Source organism: Argiope bruennichi, chromosome 2 (genome assembly GCF_947563725.1).
Source record: "Argiope bruennichi chromosome 2, qqArgBrue1.1, whole genome shotgun sequence".
Taxonomy (NCBI): Eukaryota; Metazoa; Arthropoda; class Arachnida; order Araneae; family Araneidae; genus Argiope; species Argiope bruennichi.
The window spans coordinates 48,221,304-48,238,515 of NC_079152.1; positions in this window are offsets into that span (position 1 = coordinate 48,221,304).

Below are 17,212 nucleotides of genomic sequence, written 5' to 3' on the forward strand. Positions count from 1 at the left end.
AATATTGTAAATAATTCTGAAGCACGTTTCGAAATAGATAAATGCAAGGAAAAGTTGTTTTTATTATTTAAAGTGTATCAAAAGTCATATTAGTTTGATTCAATCTGTTTACTAAAGTTTACCTCACTGACAGAAGCCCATAAAATGCTGAAGAATAAAGAGAAATTTTCTGGTGTTTTAAGATAGGAAAAGCAATCCCATGATCTTGAGTCGATTTCCATATGAGTTTCAGATGTTTCTAAAATAATGTTTACAATTACATGTAATATATAAGCAGCTTTCTTTGAAAAATAATAACTATAAACCATAATATTAAGCGATAAAATGGAAGAGGGGGAAATAATAATAATAACTTTTATAAATTCAACACATGAATGAATCTGACCTTTCTGTGTTCAAAACTTAACAGAAAACAGTCAGAAATGTGCTTAATACAGAACTTACCGAAAAATAACATATTCCAGATGCATAGAAGCCAAGAGTCGACGTCTCGAGCTCTAGGGTTGGTGGTGGGGGGCACCATGTAGACATAACATTAGTATATTTGTGCGCACATTTTCTGCAGTTCTAATACGATAAAAAAACTATAGTAATCATATCATGGTCTGAGCACCATTTGCCCTTCTTAGCTGTAGATGGCAACCGGGCAATAAAAAAGCATATAGTGTTCAGAGTACCACTTTCCCTCATAACACCACTGAGACATTTGTTTCCAAAACAATGATTTGCGAATTCATGCATTTTAATTATGTTAATACAAATCAATATAGCTAAAATTAAATTTCATTTTGCATTATGATAAATAATATGGAATCAATTGACACGGCGTTACAAACGTATGACAAAAGTAATTTCTAACTGATTATATTCTGATGTCTAAAAATAGCAAATAAAGATAAGTAACACATTTCCAAATTAAATAGATGTTGCACAGTTCATATGAATTGTGTAAACATGAATTGACCCTATTTCCCCTTCTATTAAAATTCAACGCACAAAATTTTATTTCTTTTTTTCAGTGTGACAAACGCAAAGAAGACACGTAAAGGCAAACAACGGTGATAAAATTTCGTGTGTTTTTCTTAATATCATTAGTGATTGGTTTTTCTCATTTACAGAGTTCCTTTTCCTTTTCATTGTTCGTATTCCTGGCTTCAGGTGCTCTCGACTGCCTACAAAGGGAAACTTTTAGCATTGTTTTTAGTTTTGGCAAACATCTTTTACACGAGAGAAAAGTATTCTATATGGAAAATCAAAGATCAAGTGTTAAATTCAAACGCACAAGAAATCGATAATGCAGAAGAGATTTTGAGAATGTTTCAATATTCTACAAGGCAGCTCTGAGCATTATGTCATTTTTTTTTTCACTAATGCAATATGTGATTTTAATACTAATAAAAATGAAGCATTTTATAACAAAAACAATAATGGGAGATTAGGATGTCCAAGATTTAGACTGTTTGTTACCTAACGGAATAAAAAAATGGTACAATGACGTCCTTGGATGATTAACTCTCAAGAATCTTAAGGCCTTTCCTAAGGAAGTTTAAAATTTTTTGAAACGAATTTTAAAACTTTTTAAAAACATTTTTATGGTATATTCTTATGACTTTTCTTAGAAAAGAAAGAGCCGTACATATTTCATATCCATAATGCATTTATTCTTTATATTTTTAATATTGATTTGGAAGATTCAACTAAGGAGAGTTTTCCATGAGCTTTTTGAGATGCATTGTTTTTAAAAGAAAATAGACTGCAAGAATTCGGAATTTTAAATTTAAGAAAATGGCGCAGCAATCGATGCCACAGTCATTGAAAATATTTGTAAAAATCGAGCAGAATACTAATTAAAATATTTACTTTTTTGATGAATAATAACGAAATTAATTTAAATTATTTATTTAAAAATTCGAAAATATTGCTTTTAAATTAAATAGGCAGCGAGATGAGAATACAAAATTTTTAAACAAAGAAGACAAAGAATTCGCAAATGAATGCATGGAAATATTTCGAATTTTCATGAAATTTATATCGGTTCTGGAGTCCATTTAGATTATGTAATTGCAAAAAAGTTGTTCGATTAATTATTAATTGTCAAATATTGTGTAGCAATTAAATGATTATTAGTTTAAGAACTCAAATGAACCAATGTAACCCCAGAGAAGAATTGGTTTTCAAACACCACATTTATATAATGGAGAAGAGTCAATGTCTCTGATTCCAGCATGCAACGAAATAAATTCGTCCCAATCTCCAATGTATAGGTGTTAAAATATCCGATGAATAATTCATTATTCTATGCACGCCATCTTTCATCACATCAATGTTTTTTTTTTTGGGGGGGGGGGGGTATAACATCTGAATTTAGTACATTTATTGGCTAATTTTTCTTATTCTGTTTAGATTAGCCATTTGTAATTTTTTTCTTTTTGCTGATTGATAGGGATATTTGGTGAATAGAAATTTGATTTTCTGAATTTAAATTCGATTCCATGTTCAATCTAATTTTTTCAAATATTACTCGCATGATTCATTTAAAGTACAGGCGCATATTATCACCACTTCAATGAAATTTTTGAAAAATCTTCCCAATTTTTATCAATTAATATATCCTTACGTCTCGAATTGTTCCAAATTTGTTTTTTTACATTTTCGCTTATAATTTTTACAAAAATACTACAAATTCTTCTTTTTTTAAGCCAAAAATACCTAGTTTTTTTCAGCAATTGTTTCCACTCAGAAACTAATTATCGATATGGAAATTACCCAATTATTAACATGAGTTACAAAATTTCGACAAGGTAAGGAATCAGTTATTGACACTTTATTCAACCAACAAATGAGTTTATTTTAAGCAAAATACCTTTATTTTTATCATTATTTATTGGTATAAAATTATCATAAAAGCTTTTAAACTTATTGCAGTTACTGCCCGTACCTAAATATCCCAAGATGAAATGAGAAAGAAAATTATCAAGGAAAATTTCTTAATTATTAAGTATATTTTGGTATATTATTATCAATATTTAAAGAATTAGAATTTTCTTACTCCCAAATACTATAAGTATTGATAATTTGGCAATTAATGGCAAACTTGCTTTTCTACTAATATCTAATCTTTATCAATTTGAAAAATTGTTGCAAATTCTGAGAGTGCTAGCAGGTAGCTACCTTTCCTTCTGAAATCCTCAAAATTTGACAAACCTTGATTGCCCCCCCCTTTTTATTTGTTAATATTGTATCTTATAGCTCGATCTATGTTTTTCTGTTCATGGCCATTTTTCATCCCACTGTTCTCATCGGATTGATCACCCACTCTACTGAACACTTCACAGAAGCTTTCAAGTAATTTTTTAAAAATTCTTAGCTCTGATGTTTTTTCCCCACTTTCTCTCTTTCTGATCCTTTTGGTAATTTAATCTTTTCTTTTCCTATTTTTTTTATAATAGTTCTGTTCCTTTTGCTTTTTTTCCCTCAATTGTTTCATTCTCTATCTTTCCCTTCAGGTAATTTTTATACTCTGGTGGACTCAAAACTTCTGTGCTAAATTTCAGGCTGTCTTTTTGCGGATCTTAAACCAACAATGAGATCTTTTGAAGGAGTTTGGAAACAAGGTCTGGACTCCTGCAGGAGATGCTGATTTTGTGCTTTGCATCATATTTTCTTTAGTTATCAACAGATGCTGCCCAGAACATCAGGTGCGAGGTGCCTTGAGGAGTGTCAATAATTCAATAATTGATGTGCTGCAATTCAATTACTGACTCCTCTGCGAACCGTTTATCAACAACTGAGTCCTTCTGTTATTTTTAAAAAGTAAAAGCGTCATTCTTTATTAAATGAAAAAATAATTGCTTTAAGCATATAAAGTCTCTTGTGAAATATGCAGTTATTAACACAAATTATCTATAACTATATTGATATTGTTACAGATTTACGGGTTCGTTTGTAGTGGGTGTATGGTGTGAGAACAATCAGCAGGCCTCAGTAGAAAACAACAACGACGTTTATTTAACACGAAGATACTAACACAAAGACGACAAGTATTTACAGCTGAGACGAACACAGGACTACACATAGCAGCACACTACAGCAAACAGTAGCCCACAAGTAGTAATCGACCACAGCACACAAAGCGGCCAGACAGAATCCAGCAGGAGAGGGGATCCTCGGAGCTTCGCTCTACTGTTTCTCCAAACGGCTGAAATTCTCACTGTGTCCACCTTTAGCTGTATCCAACTGCCGACTCACTACCACACGACTGACTACTCCACACGCAACTTGTTGCTGCTTCACAATAGACAACAGGACTCGGCAAACAGCTCGGTTCAGCAAGAGCTTGGGCTCCACACAACTCTGGCACTCCACCGTTGGTACTCCTCCCGAAGACTCCTTACTTGTCTACGATTCCAACTACGTTTACGATCTGGTTCATGGCAGAGCGTTGGAGAAGTTTAAGGAGAGCCCGCTTCCGTGGAAGCTATCTCCTGTAGATGGCAGGAAGTTGTGGAAATTAACTTGGCTTTACTGAATGCCATGGTCTTTCTATGTCAGCAGCGTAAGGTGGCTGGGCTGGTACTGGCGCTACTCTGCGAAGCAGAGTAGTCCCCTGATGGAGAGGGAGAGGAAGGTGGAACGCCGTCAAATAGGAAGTCAGCAGCGGTGGGGAAGGTGCGTCTGGTTGCAGTGCGGATCGGAGTGTGTAGCCGGGAGAAAAGGTTGTTTACATATTGAGTTAAGCTATTGTTCGTTCAGAGCCAATCAGCATGCGTTTACATGGGTTGGAGTTAAGTTAGGTTTTGACATGGTGGTTAGGTTCATGGCAGATTGACACTATCGTCCTTTTATAGTACCCGGGAGGCGGGCTTTGAACCTTCTGGGCCTATCAGGTGTATCTCAGTTCCTATTGGATGGATCGTTTTCAGCATTATCCATTTTGTTGCCAAAGTCGCCAAATTCGTCGCCAAGCTCTGGAGTTATTGGCTCGTCACCCGAGCAGCATCCAATACAGATGGCTGTAAATCAGTCTTTCCGGTGATAGATCTAACTATGCTGGGAAGCAACATAACTGGTTTGTAACAATATTTTGACTGATTGAGTTATTGACACAAAGTGTCAATAAATGAGAAAACCGATCATTTTTAAGATTCTATTCTATGATATTCACATCATCAGCCAATTCAAACCATTTTCATCAAAATGTATGAAAAAGATATGAAGATCATAAACATAATAGGACAAGATAAAATAGGCAAAATTTTTGGTCATCACATTCTTAGCGAAATACGTAAGAATTTGATGATTGACGTGAAGTGTTAAGAAATGTACGTTTTCCACATCTTCATCACCCAATGGAGATTAGGTGTTGCTCGGAATCCGTCATCGATCAATGAAGCTTTAAAATGGTGCCAAATTTCAAATCTTAGATGAGTCAAAACACTTATTTTATCAAATTTAAATTACAAGTGTGAATAATTGGTGACATGCCAATAGTAGGTGCCTTTACCCTATAACATAATGATATTTCGACCTTTGATTATTAATCAAAAAAATATTTCCTTATGTTCATGATTCGATTGTCAATATCAGATATAACTTCTTCTTACAAACCTCAGAAAGTGATTTAAATTTGAGAATTTTTGAGATTTATATAACAATATATCGAGATATTAAATTGAAAGAGAGGAATCATCATTTTTGTTTTTAAGAAGTTTTATTTTAATCCTATCGATTAAAAGTATTTATTTTTCTTGAATGCAGCTAATATATTCCACAATTTTCCAGATACTAACTGCGTCCAGGGCACTTCTAACTGCCTACGCCGCTATAATAAGGCCAACGATTAAACATGAAGCTAAATTTTAGTGTTTTCCTACGATAAGACCTGGAAATATCATTGCACAAAACTGATGTTTACGCCATTTTAAATCCAAAAAAAAAAAAAAAAAAAAAAAGTCTTTTAATGATAACAGTTTAAAAGTCGTAAAAATATTCTTGAATTTTGACAATGTATTTTTGTTTAATTCTCTACAGAATATTTCATTGTTGATTTGAACTTCAATATTTAATTTCGTCAAATATTTAATTGAATGATTTTCTTCCATTGTTGTAAACTGAGGAAGAAGAGTTCTTAGGAGAATTCTATCTGTATAATTTTCATTACGATGGCCATATATACACTGTACAAAACAGATATAAGGTTACTAAAATAATACGACCTTGATGTCGCTCACCATTTCATGCACAAAAATATTTTTGAAGAGGTACCGTGATCATTAAATTATACGTAATACGTTTAATCATTAATGCATAATATATTAATCATTGATATGTTTAATCTATACTTATAATAAAGCTCAATGTGTGTGTGTGTTGGCTCTCTACAGGCCAAACCGTTTGACCTACAGCTACCAAATTTGGTACAAGTATACCTTGGAGATCGGAAATGTGCACCTGGGGTCCCTTTTTTAAAATTTTCACTTGAATTTTAATTATTAATTAAAATCTTTATTTCCCCACCGCCAAATGAGTAAGGCTTCGGTTTTCCCCCCACGCAAATGAGGCTAGGCTTAAAGTTTTTCGACCGATTATTTCAAACGATTCTGTTCATTTTCTTAGTGTTTGATGCATTTAAAATCAAACATTGTTAATGAATCGATCTTTCAGATTCATTCTGAAGTACTTTTGAATTAAAATAAAACAGAATAAAGGAAATTAAAAATTTCTAATCTGCATAGCGTTACCCCAACTGGCGTTGAAAATTCACGTATGCGCATTGTGTTCTGATTGTTGACAACTATTTTCAACGGATGTCGACTTGATTTAAATTATTTTTAGGTTAGTTGTATGCTTTGTATTATATGAATTGCAGATTAATCATTTCCACTTTAATTTAAAGCGTAAATTCTACGGGAGCTAACAAAAAAATTAGAGATTCATATTACGTTTTGACTGAAGACCTTTATAATAACGTTATGACTGAAGACCTTTATAATAACATTACGACTGAAGATCTTTATAATATTTTGAGTGAATAATATGACTATCAATATTTGAAGTTCTAAAATATTTTAATGAAGAAGCTATTAAAGTAGGAATTACATAAAATATTGAATTATTAAAATTTTAACTAACATTAAGATTGGCGAACCGGCTGGTCGCCAAAGGCGGCTAGTTGGGAATAAAGCAGACAATATTTCCTGCTGACAAGTTTGTCATGTAAGTTGGTTAATATAAAAATATCTAGAAGACCAAGCTCAGCAGGGTTGTTGTTTTTTTGAGAAAATATTTAGCTACGAATCACATACTGATTAAATACGAATATTTTTTAATCTTACCTACATATGAATAGTCATTTAAATAAATAAAAAAAATGATGCTTAGCTTAATATGTTATTAGAAACAATCTGCTATATTACAGCATTCATTTTTCTGTCTATTTATCATTACTTATTAATGATAGATAAAATCAAAATACTTACAATCAATTCGATTATCAAAAATACTTACACTCAGTTCTACCATGGCGAAATCGGATCCGGGATGGCGCTATACGACAATGGTAACATGAGAGAAAAAAAAGAAAAAGATTCAAATCGTTAGTTATAAAAAAAAAGAGCGAGAAGGTTTTTGTGTGTGTGTGTGTGTGGCTGTGTATGTAAAATAGCTGTCTTTTTGGAAAGACACCTCTAGAGATAAACTTAAACAGTAAAAATATTAAATATAAATTTATAAGTAAAAAATAACACAGAAAGCTCGACTCGAACCTAAGAACCTTCACACACGCGTAATTCATGTTGTTCTGACTGTGTACAGTACCACCCATACTTCGAAGTGGAAATTGAATATACTTATTCTAATAGTTATAAAAAATTTTTTGTTTGTATAAAGTCGCGTTTCTTCGGGAAAGACTCCTATATAGATAAACTTTATTTAAATATAAAATTTGAGCCAAATCGTTTCCAAGATACACGAAATAAATAAATAACTTTATATATATGCAAGAATTGTTCGTTTAAAGGTATAAGATAAAAGAAATTTCGTCAATAATACGATTTTTAATCTTTTTATGATTATTTTTCTTTCATATTTGTAGAATATCTCAGTAGCAATTTTTAAATAATAATAACGGTAATAATTTTAAATAATAATAATAATTTAATACGTTATGAATTTAGTAAATAAATTTTAGAAATATTTCTGTTCATAGTCGTAATGCTGTGCTCTTCGTTGCCTTACCATCAACAACAGAGAGAGCGCATTAAAGTAAAAGTCGAAACCATCCAGACCAGTTTTGGACGCCGATCATTTTTCACTTAACTTTCTTGGAATGAAACCAGACACGAGGTCTAGCATCCCCGGAACGGCAGACGATAAGGAAATTCCGAAACTCTGACGTGTGCCCCAGGGAATCCGCGCCCCGCAGTTTGGGTCACAAGGAGCAAAGCATGGCGCTTTTTTCTTCTTTTTTTCTTTGCTATCACACGAAAGAAAGCGAGATGATTGCTCCGCAAATTACAGCCGCTAGATTATTTTTTATAGTACGGTCCAATTAATTTTTCATAACTTGAGTAATGGCACGGTTTGTATATTATACGATACGATGTTTAGTTAGACTTTTTTTGTTGTAGAATATTTAAGTACAGGGCTTTTAATTGGAAATTTTGTCAACGATCTTAATAACCAAAATCTTTGAAAGTGAGTGGAATTTCTTTTTATTTTATCGTATCTCTTTCCGTGAATTTCAAAATTAAATTAAATCTGATAAGAAGTTGATTGTTACTTATGCTTTAAAACCTGTAGACTAAACTAACTTTTCTGTTAAATCTTTTCTTGAGATTTTGTTCAGAGGAAATGTGTAGACGTGTGCTTACAGTATTTTTGTTGATTTCCTCAGGGTATAAATACATTAGACACACTTCCATGATGTTAAAGGGGTTTTTTTAACCTTTTTTAAACACTTATATATGCAGCGTAACTTTTACAGATGCGTGGCCGAAAAAATGTCACTTTTGGAATAAAATTCAGTTTATTTTACCACGGAAACATAATTTGTACAAAGGAACGAAAGCGGAACACATTTGTTCCTACCCCAACACAAGAAAAAAAGAGACAGAAAATTTCCCTTTAGTGATTTTACTAAGAGATTTATTTGATAAGTGTTGACTTAGGAAAGGGAATCTTAGGTATTTTTGAAAGGAATGCGTAGGTGTTAGGGATTTTTATCCCTTCATTCGTGGCATGAGAAACAAAAAAATCGGCAATTATTTTAGAGAGCATGTTGGAAATATTTTAACAAAAAAGTAAGATTTGGATCAGGAAATAAACGAAAATGTTAGAATAAAGTAACATGGATTAATTTTTAAAAAATTGGAAATTAATTAGAATTTAAATTAAGTTAAGAAACATTATCATGCATATATAACTGCGAAATTGAAAGAGCGGTTATGAATTGTTTTTCTTTGTGTTTTAATCTGGAAAAGACGAGAAATTTAATTAATTTAAATAATAAGAAAGCACACAGAGAATTGGAACTGTTTTTGCTATGATTTTGCGATTGAATTTGAGTCACTGAGAACCACAAAATAGCAAAAGTTACATTGATGAAACCAACGAGAGTGCACATAACCTGTGATTTCTCACATATTTTATAATATAATGCCTTTTTTTGCTCAGCTACATCTGGAAGTAAAGAATGTACTAGCATTCTTCGCTTCACCAGCTTTTTAGACCAGCATATCTTAATTTTCACCCGCCTACGACTCCTCCGAAATTAGAAGCGCTGCAAAAAATATTTATCAAGAGATTGCAATTAAAAAAAAAGCTACTTTACCCATAGTTAGACAAAAAAATTAATTTCAAATGTAAAATTTTTTTGTTTAGTTGTGACATATGGTAGGCACTTTACAAGCCCGATGACAGTTATCTGTCAGCGATTTAAGCTGAATGAGCGTCTCTTGTTTTTTTCAGTAGCGCAGACTAGAGCCAAGAGTACGTCTTAGCTACTTCATGTGACACATTCGCTTGCACAACAATTTTTTTACAAGGGGGCACATTTACACACCTCACAGATAGAACACAGAAGAACAACCATGCCCAAACCGGGACTCGAACCCGGGAAGCCCAAATCACGCGCCACCCCTACGGCAGGGCGCTGGCAAAATTTATTGCATTTTAAACATATTAAGTAATTAGTATATGATATAGAATCCTGGCAGTTTTGTCGATAGAAAATTATATGAACGTTGAAGTGATAGTTCAGCAAATAAAGTATCAGAGCACAGACACACATACACACACACACACGCACGCACGCACACACACGCACGCACACACACACACACACACACACACTTTTACTTTCATCCAGTCGGCCCGATAATGTTCGCTAAAACTGAGTATCAAATAATGTGTGGAATAAAAGATCTTTAACTTTCATCGTTTTTTATTTGTAATTATTAAATTAACTATTAAACTTGCCAAAAAATTAACGCAAGATTTGGATTTGCCGCATTTCGTGCAATTAGGCCTTGGCAACCCTATTAAAAAAAGCATTTGAAAGCTGATAGTTCAGGGTTAGTAAAAATAGAGCGTTACGCTCTAGAACAACGTATTTCCATTGTAGAACAATATTTCAAAAATAATGAAAGACTGGTAGCCACAGTTCGAAAATTTGAGAACTGGCCTCCTAAATCATGTGATTTAACACCATTGGATTTCTTTTTATAGGGTTATTTGAAGTCAGAGTTCTATGCCAACAAGCCCACAACTACGTGTGTATTAAAGGAGAAAATTCAATGCTGTATCAAAGAAATTCGGCAACATTTATGTAAAATGGTCATGGAAAATTTCGACAAAAGAGTGCCAGCAAAGCCTTGAAGGTCATTTTTCCTATGTGTTATTCCATATATAACCCTATCATGTGTACTTCACGATTCAATAAAAATATAACAACTTAAAGGGGGAAAAAACTGTGTGTTTTTTTTATTTATTTATTTAATTCAAATCTTGCATTAATGCGTTTTTCTATCGTATAACGTTCCAATTTTACTAAACCTAAACTATCAGCTGTCAAATGGATAATTAGGGTTGCTTTTAATAGGGTTGTCCACACTGCACTGCAGGAATGGGGGCAAATTAAAATCTTGGGGCAACTTAACTTTGGGATCAACTTAATTTTGGGACATTCTTTAACATTTTAGAAAGTTCTCCGTGTACACCTTTTTTCCGAGCAGTGATCTCTAATAAAAAAAAAATGAATGTTTAGTAAACCATATGAGTTTTTGTCGAGGCAACAAGTATTGAAACTGAAACTTATAAACAGAAGGAAAGTTAGAGAGTGAAAAATACACTGGTCTCCAAAAGTTAAGGTGGTACAGCATGTTTTTCTAGGTTCGCCATTAAAAAAATAGCAGTGGCATTGGAATTCATATTTTATTTGTATAATAGTAGCGAGTTTAAAAAAACGTATGCAAAAACAATAGCTACCTCTTTTATTTTAAAGATTTATATAGAAGTGTACGAAGTTTTTGCATTATCAAAAGTCTAGTGCTTAATGAATCGAAGTTGGTTCCGTTGTGTGTAGAAAACTGCACACATAGTATAATAATTCACAGTTGTTAACTTGAATTCCAAATCAAGTCCAATCAATTATTCATCTCAAAAATTAAAAATCCAATAGTTAAAGGAAAACATGTTATCTATGGTGCAGACGCAGATTTCACATGTTAGCTTACGCACTTTTAATGAATCATATAAACAAAAAACTGATCAATATCAGAAGCTCTTCCGTTATCATTAGATAAAAAGTGATGAAAGCATGATTTAACGGGTTTCGTTCACTGTATCTGTTTATTTCTAAGTTCCATCAGTAAGGGCAGATTTCGTTAAATGCAATTTTTAATCAAAAGCTTTCAGCACAAGTTAAATTAAGTAGAAAATTTAAAATTCAGACTACACATATTAAAATTAGGTAGCATGGATTTTCCCTCTATGCATTTTAAACATTTTTCTTTTCGCATACTTTTATAAAATGATTACATTAATAATTTTCAAACGGGAATTTAATGAAATTGAAGTTGTGGTATCTATAGTGACATATTCTAAAAACTGAATTCTGTCAGCTAGTGCTCAAGTGATTCATTTTATATACTCCGCACCAAATTATTTCTGAAAATGTTACATATTTTATAGAGGGATAAAGAGTGTGACATCACAACACATTACAACATAATGTGTATTAGATGTTAGATGTGATTTAGAGCACGTGAATGGACTCCGTATGTTGTAAAGCGAAGCGAAATGTAACCGCCACCAGGCGGCGATGTTGTGACGTCAGCCTGCGAGCTGCGTGATATATTCAGTACGGATTGTGATCTCGGCGTAGCTGTGTGATTTTTATAAGTGTATCTGTGTTTGTGTCATCCATTTGTCAATAAATGTTAAGTGTCTGAAAAAACCTTTGAACTTATTTTGACTTAAGTACCCCGCATCTGGTAGATGCAAACCTATTTCAATTTCTGAAAGATTCTATGTTTAGTTTGGTTTCTGAACACCGTACAATAAATGTCACATCATAAATGGCAAAACCAGAATAAATGGAGCCGAAAGCAAATTATTTCTTTGTTTGGGACCTTTGGTCATATTTAGACTTTAAAAAATCAAATAAAAGTTTTGTTACTAAAATCTTCTGTTACATGAAAAGTGAAAAGTTCAGTAAGGGCAGAAACGGATAAAAACGCTTTATCGCACAAGGGAACATGAAGCAAGCAGAAAAGCATAACCGAAGGATGTTTCATTACTCTGTGTATGTGCCTATGCTTATATATTCTCCGAGATATAGTATTCTTTAGAAAGATCTGTATGCCTCTGCTCGTTTACGGAGATATCACCTTAATTCTTGCATTTTCGAGAACATCATTTCCAAATTCGTCAATAATGATGATGGCCGTTGATTTGGCATCCATTTAACAATTGATATATGACATCCAAATATTAGTAAATTTATTTTCCTTATTACGAGTCTAACTGCGGAGAGAATCAATATTAGTGTTTTGTGACGATATTTTGTTTCATCTCCCCCCCCCCATATTGGCACCAGCAGCATTCAAACTTCACTTGCCTATCTTTAATTAACCACCAAAATCCGGTTCATTAAATAGGTAATTAGGTAACTGCCAGGAGCCCCACAATTTTCAGAATACCTGATGCGTTGGGATTTGCTTTTGCAATATTTTCAGAATTACTTAATTTTGTGTTTTCATTTTATTTTATAATGGCCATGTTCACGAACATATTCTAATCAAAATCAAGTATCGTTTAGGTACTTGAAACTTTATCCTTAAGATTTATTTTCATATTCGAATACAGAACAATTTCATTTCGTCCTGCAATCGGCTGCATTGACTCGCAAGTCAACAAGTAAGGCAAACTTTGTATTACAATATTTTGCTTTTGTTGAAAAAGTTTTGAATTTCTTTTGACATATTACTTTTTAAATTTGACTTTTTAAGCGCTAAATACTAAAATCCGCTCTCATGAAAATTAATTGGTTTCAATTGTTTTGTTTTTTTACAATATCATTTGTCACAATATTTTTTTATTAAAAGTTGATAAATAAAAATTAAATTAAAAACCAATAAAAAATATATTTTTGAAAATTGGGGATTGAAATTTACATTGCCTATGGTTCCCTATATGTTTTAATCCGGCCCTGCTAACTTAGGTAAAAAGCATACATATCGCATCAATATTTTCTACAAATTCATATATTTTTTTGCAAAGGGCTTGAGACTCAGAAACTAACACATAGAATTAATGTTGTTTTTCATTCTCGTGTGTACGCAAAAATAATCTATAACCTTATTTTTTATATCTCTTAAAACTATCTTAATTTTAATTATCCCTTTATTTACCGCTTTAAACCTTACGAAATGAATACAAATTTACTTCATGTATCGCAAGTAATAAATAAATAGAATCAAACTTTAATATATTTTAGTACTTCTGAAAGTTCTATCAGATAAACAATTTTCTCTTTTCTTGTAATTGCAACTTCAACTTCACAAAATTTAATATTTATTGCAATACTTCTTTAACAGACCAGTAGATTTTTTTTCACATGGATTGAGCTGGTTAACTAAAACAGACCGCAAGTTTTCAACGGTAGGGGATAGAAGGTAGGGGATAAAAGCTGAAACACCAGTTTTTCGCATTAAAAAAAACTATCAATCTGAGAGCAAAAGACCTATAAATGAGCTGTTGAACATTACGGAACTTTTCATTAAACCGAAGGAAATCTTTTTTTTTTTAATGCACATTTGGAAAAATATTCTTCAATTTTAAAATATTTGAACGACAGCTTTGGAAAACCACTTAAGAATGTTTTACATTGAAGTAAAAAAGTGCTAAAATTTTCAGATGGACGCATGGATTATTTTTACAAAAATTCGATTTTGCTATGAATTTCTTTCCAATTAATTCCTTTTGTGTGATATGTATTTAAGTGGAGTTCCAAACATTACATTCAATTTTAAAAAGAAAAAAAAATATATATTTTTTCGAATTTGCACTTTTAAAAAATTTATTCCTAACCTAAATAACCAGTTAACTGTTACGACATCTTCGAAAAATGCCTATCTAAATTGTCATAAACACACATATATAAATACGATAAATAATTAATTATAAATATAATAATTAAACAATTATTATATAAATATAAGTCATTGAATAAACTCATCAGAAGACAAAATGTTTGTACTATTACGGATTTCCCTCTATCACTATCAATCCGTCGGGTTCGTTTACTTGGGTGTATTTAAAGGTTGTGTATGGTATAAAGATAACACAACACAATGATCAGTCCTTTCAGTAGACGTACACACAACACGTTTATTAACACTGCGACACACAGGACAGCACAAAGACGACAACTATATACAGCATAGAGAAGACAATTATCTTCAGCCGAGGCGTGCACACAACAAGACTCTACTGCAGACAGTAGCGCACAGCTTAGTTCAGCACTAGCTTGACTCCGTCGCTGCTCTGCTAATCTCTGGAAGACCCGTTGTTTAACGTCGATTCCGACTACTACCCCGGCAGCTGCAGACTGCCTCCTTTTATAGATCTCAGGAGGCGGGGCTAGAAGCCTCTCAACCAATCAGGAACTTTCGAGGCGTATCTCGGTTCCCAATGGACGGATCGGGAAAATTCTCGATGTTTCGGGTATAATATATTTTGGCGCCAAATTCGTCGCCAAGTTTGTCGCCAAGCTCTGGGACCTCCGACGCGACACCCGGACTCCGTCTAATACAGATGACTGTAAAACAGTCTTTCTGATGATGGAACCAACTATGCTGGGAAGCAGCATCACAGATTCGTAACAGTACTTTTTTCTATGACGAGTATACTTGTCAAAACCAGTTAACTGGTTAAGATGTTATAATGCTTTATTATATGTATTTTATATATATAATGCTTTATTATATTATTGATTAAACATATTTTATAGTTCTTTTAAATCCCCACAACTCTGATTTAAATTTTGTGTCTCAGGTTGATAGTTTTTTATTTAAACGCGGAAAAAATGGCAATCCTCTCCCTCTCCTCCCTTTATTAAGAATATATCCAGGTGCAGCTTAGAGACCCATTTTGGATAGCTAATTTGATAACTCGTGCATTTTTTTCTACATTTTGATAATTTTCATAATAATTCCATTAGACTATAATGTGCAAGTTTTTTCGACAAATACAGTCATAAGTAAACACGGGTCATGTTTTAATTTCTTCTTTTAAAAATATTTAAAGAAAATTTTATTGCTTCAATTATAAAACCAACGGAAGTGGTCTCCCTAAAACTTTCTCGAATACTCTCTGTTAAAACTTCCTCAAAACATTGTGGATCTTGGGTAGGTATTAATCTTTAGTGTGAATTTAGCATTTTTACTGATTCTATGGTAACACCTTTGGCGTATTTTTTGGCGATTAATTCCTGGCATGCGGTTAATAATATCCAAAAATCAAAATTGTGTTTCAGACGAGTTTTTTTTTTTTTTTTTCCCCCAACCGATTGAAACTAAAATCTGATACAGAAGTACAATTTCAGTCACAAAATCAAACATCAAATTTAATCTATTTAAGTCACTGCGTGTTTGAGTTATCACGTTTGCATATTTCTGGAAATACAGACCGAAAGACGGACAACCCTTTGTTGGATTTGGCTCAAACTCCTACAATATTTGGCTACACTATATTTTACTCTACGCCAAATTTTACTTATCTAGATCTCTCCGTTCTGTAGTTATCGTGTAAACTTATATTCGGATAGCCAGACAGACAGACAGACTTTCTCTGAGGAGATTTTGTTCGAAATTAGATAGAGAGCAACTAATTTGATCTAAAGACCATATAATCAAATTTCATTTTTCAGGCTCAAGTTTTGAGCTTGATTAATGTGTTTTTGATTTATCTTCGTCACAGAGAGACAGACATAACTCCAAATATATATATATATATATATTTTAGCTCAAGCAGGATTTAAACGTGGGGATTCTTTAAAATCTCGAGTTCGAATTTTTTGCCGAGTTTAGCATTTTCTTTATAATCCGTATATGAGAAATTAAAAAAGTACGTAAAGTAGCTTGTTTATCTATGAGTCAATTTTGAATTTTGAAATCATCTAATTTATGAAAAAAGAAAAACAAACACCTCTCAAGTTTTGTTATTGTTGTTGTTGAGCTAATGCATCCTTGAACCATAAAAAGCGTAAGCAATCCATCTTCTGTCTTCCAAATCTGTAATTGGAAAAAAGAACTTTTCTTCTTTCCTGTCCTTGAAATACGATAGTGGTCATTCCTCCGTATTCTCAACTTGATGAAGAGGACCAGAAAAGGACTAAACTAAGAGATCAGAAATTCTTAACCCCTTCATGTGAAGTGACGTGTCTGGTTTGTGCATCAAATTACAGCATTTTTTTTATATTTAAATAAATAATTAAGTCAACTTAGTGATTAAATCAAAGCACAAAAATCGTTTGAATACGCTTTAGAATCGCGGACGTCCTTTAATTCTAGACGTCATCTAATGAGAAACTTAAATAAATTTCTTAGGTGGAAGGGTCCTAAGAGCACTCTTATAATGAAGTTTCAGGTCAGTGAAACAATTCCAGCACGTCTTTCGTGCCATGTTAATAAATTATTAATAAACAAAACTT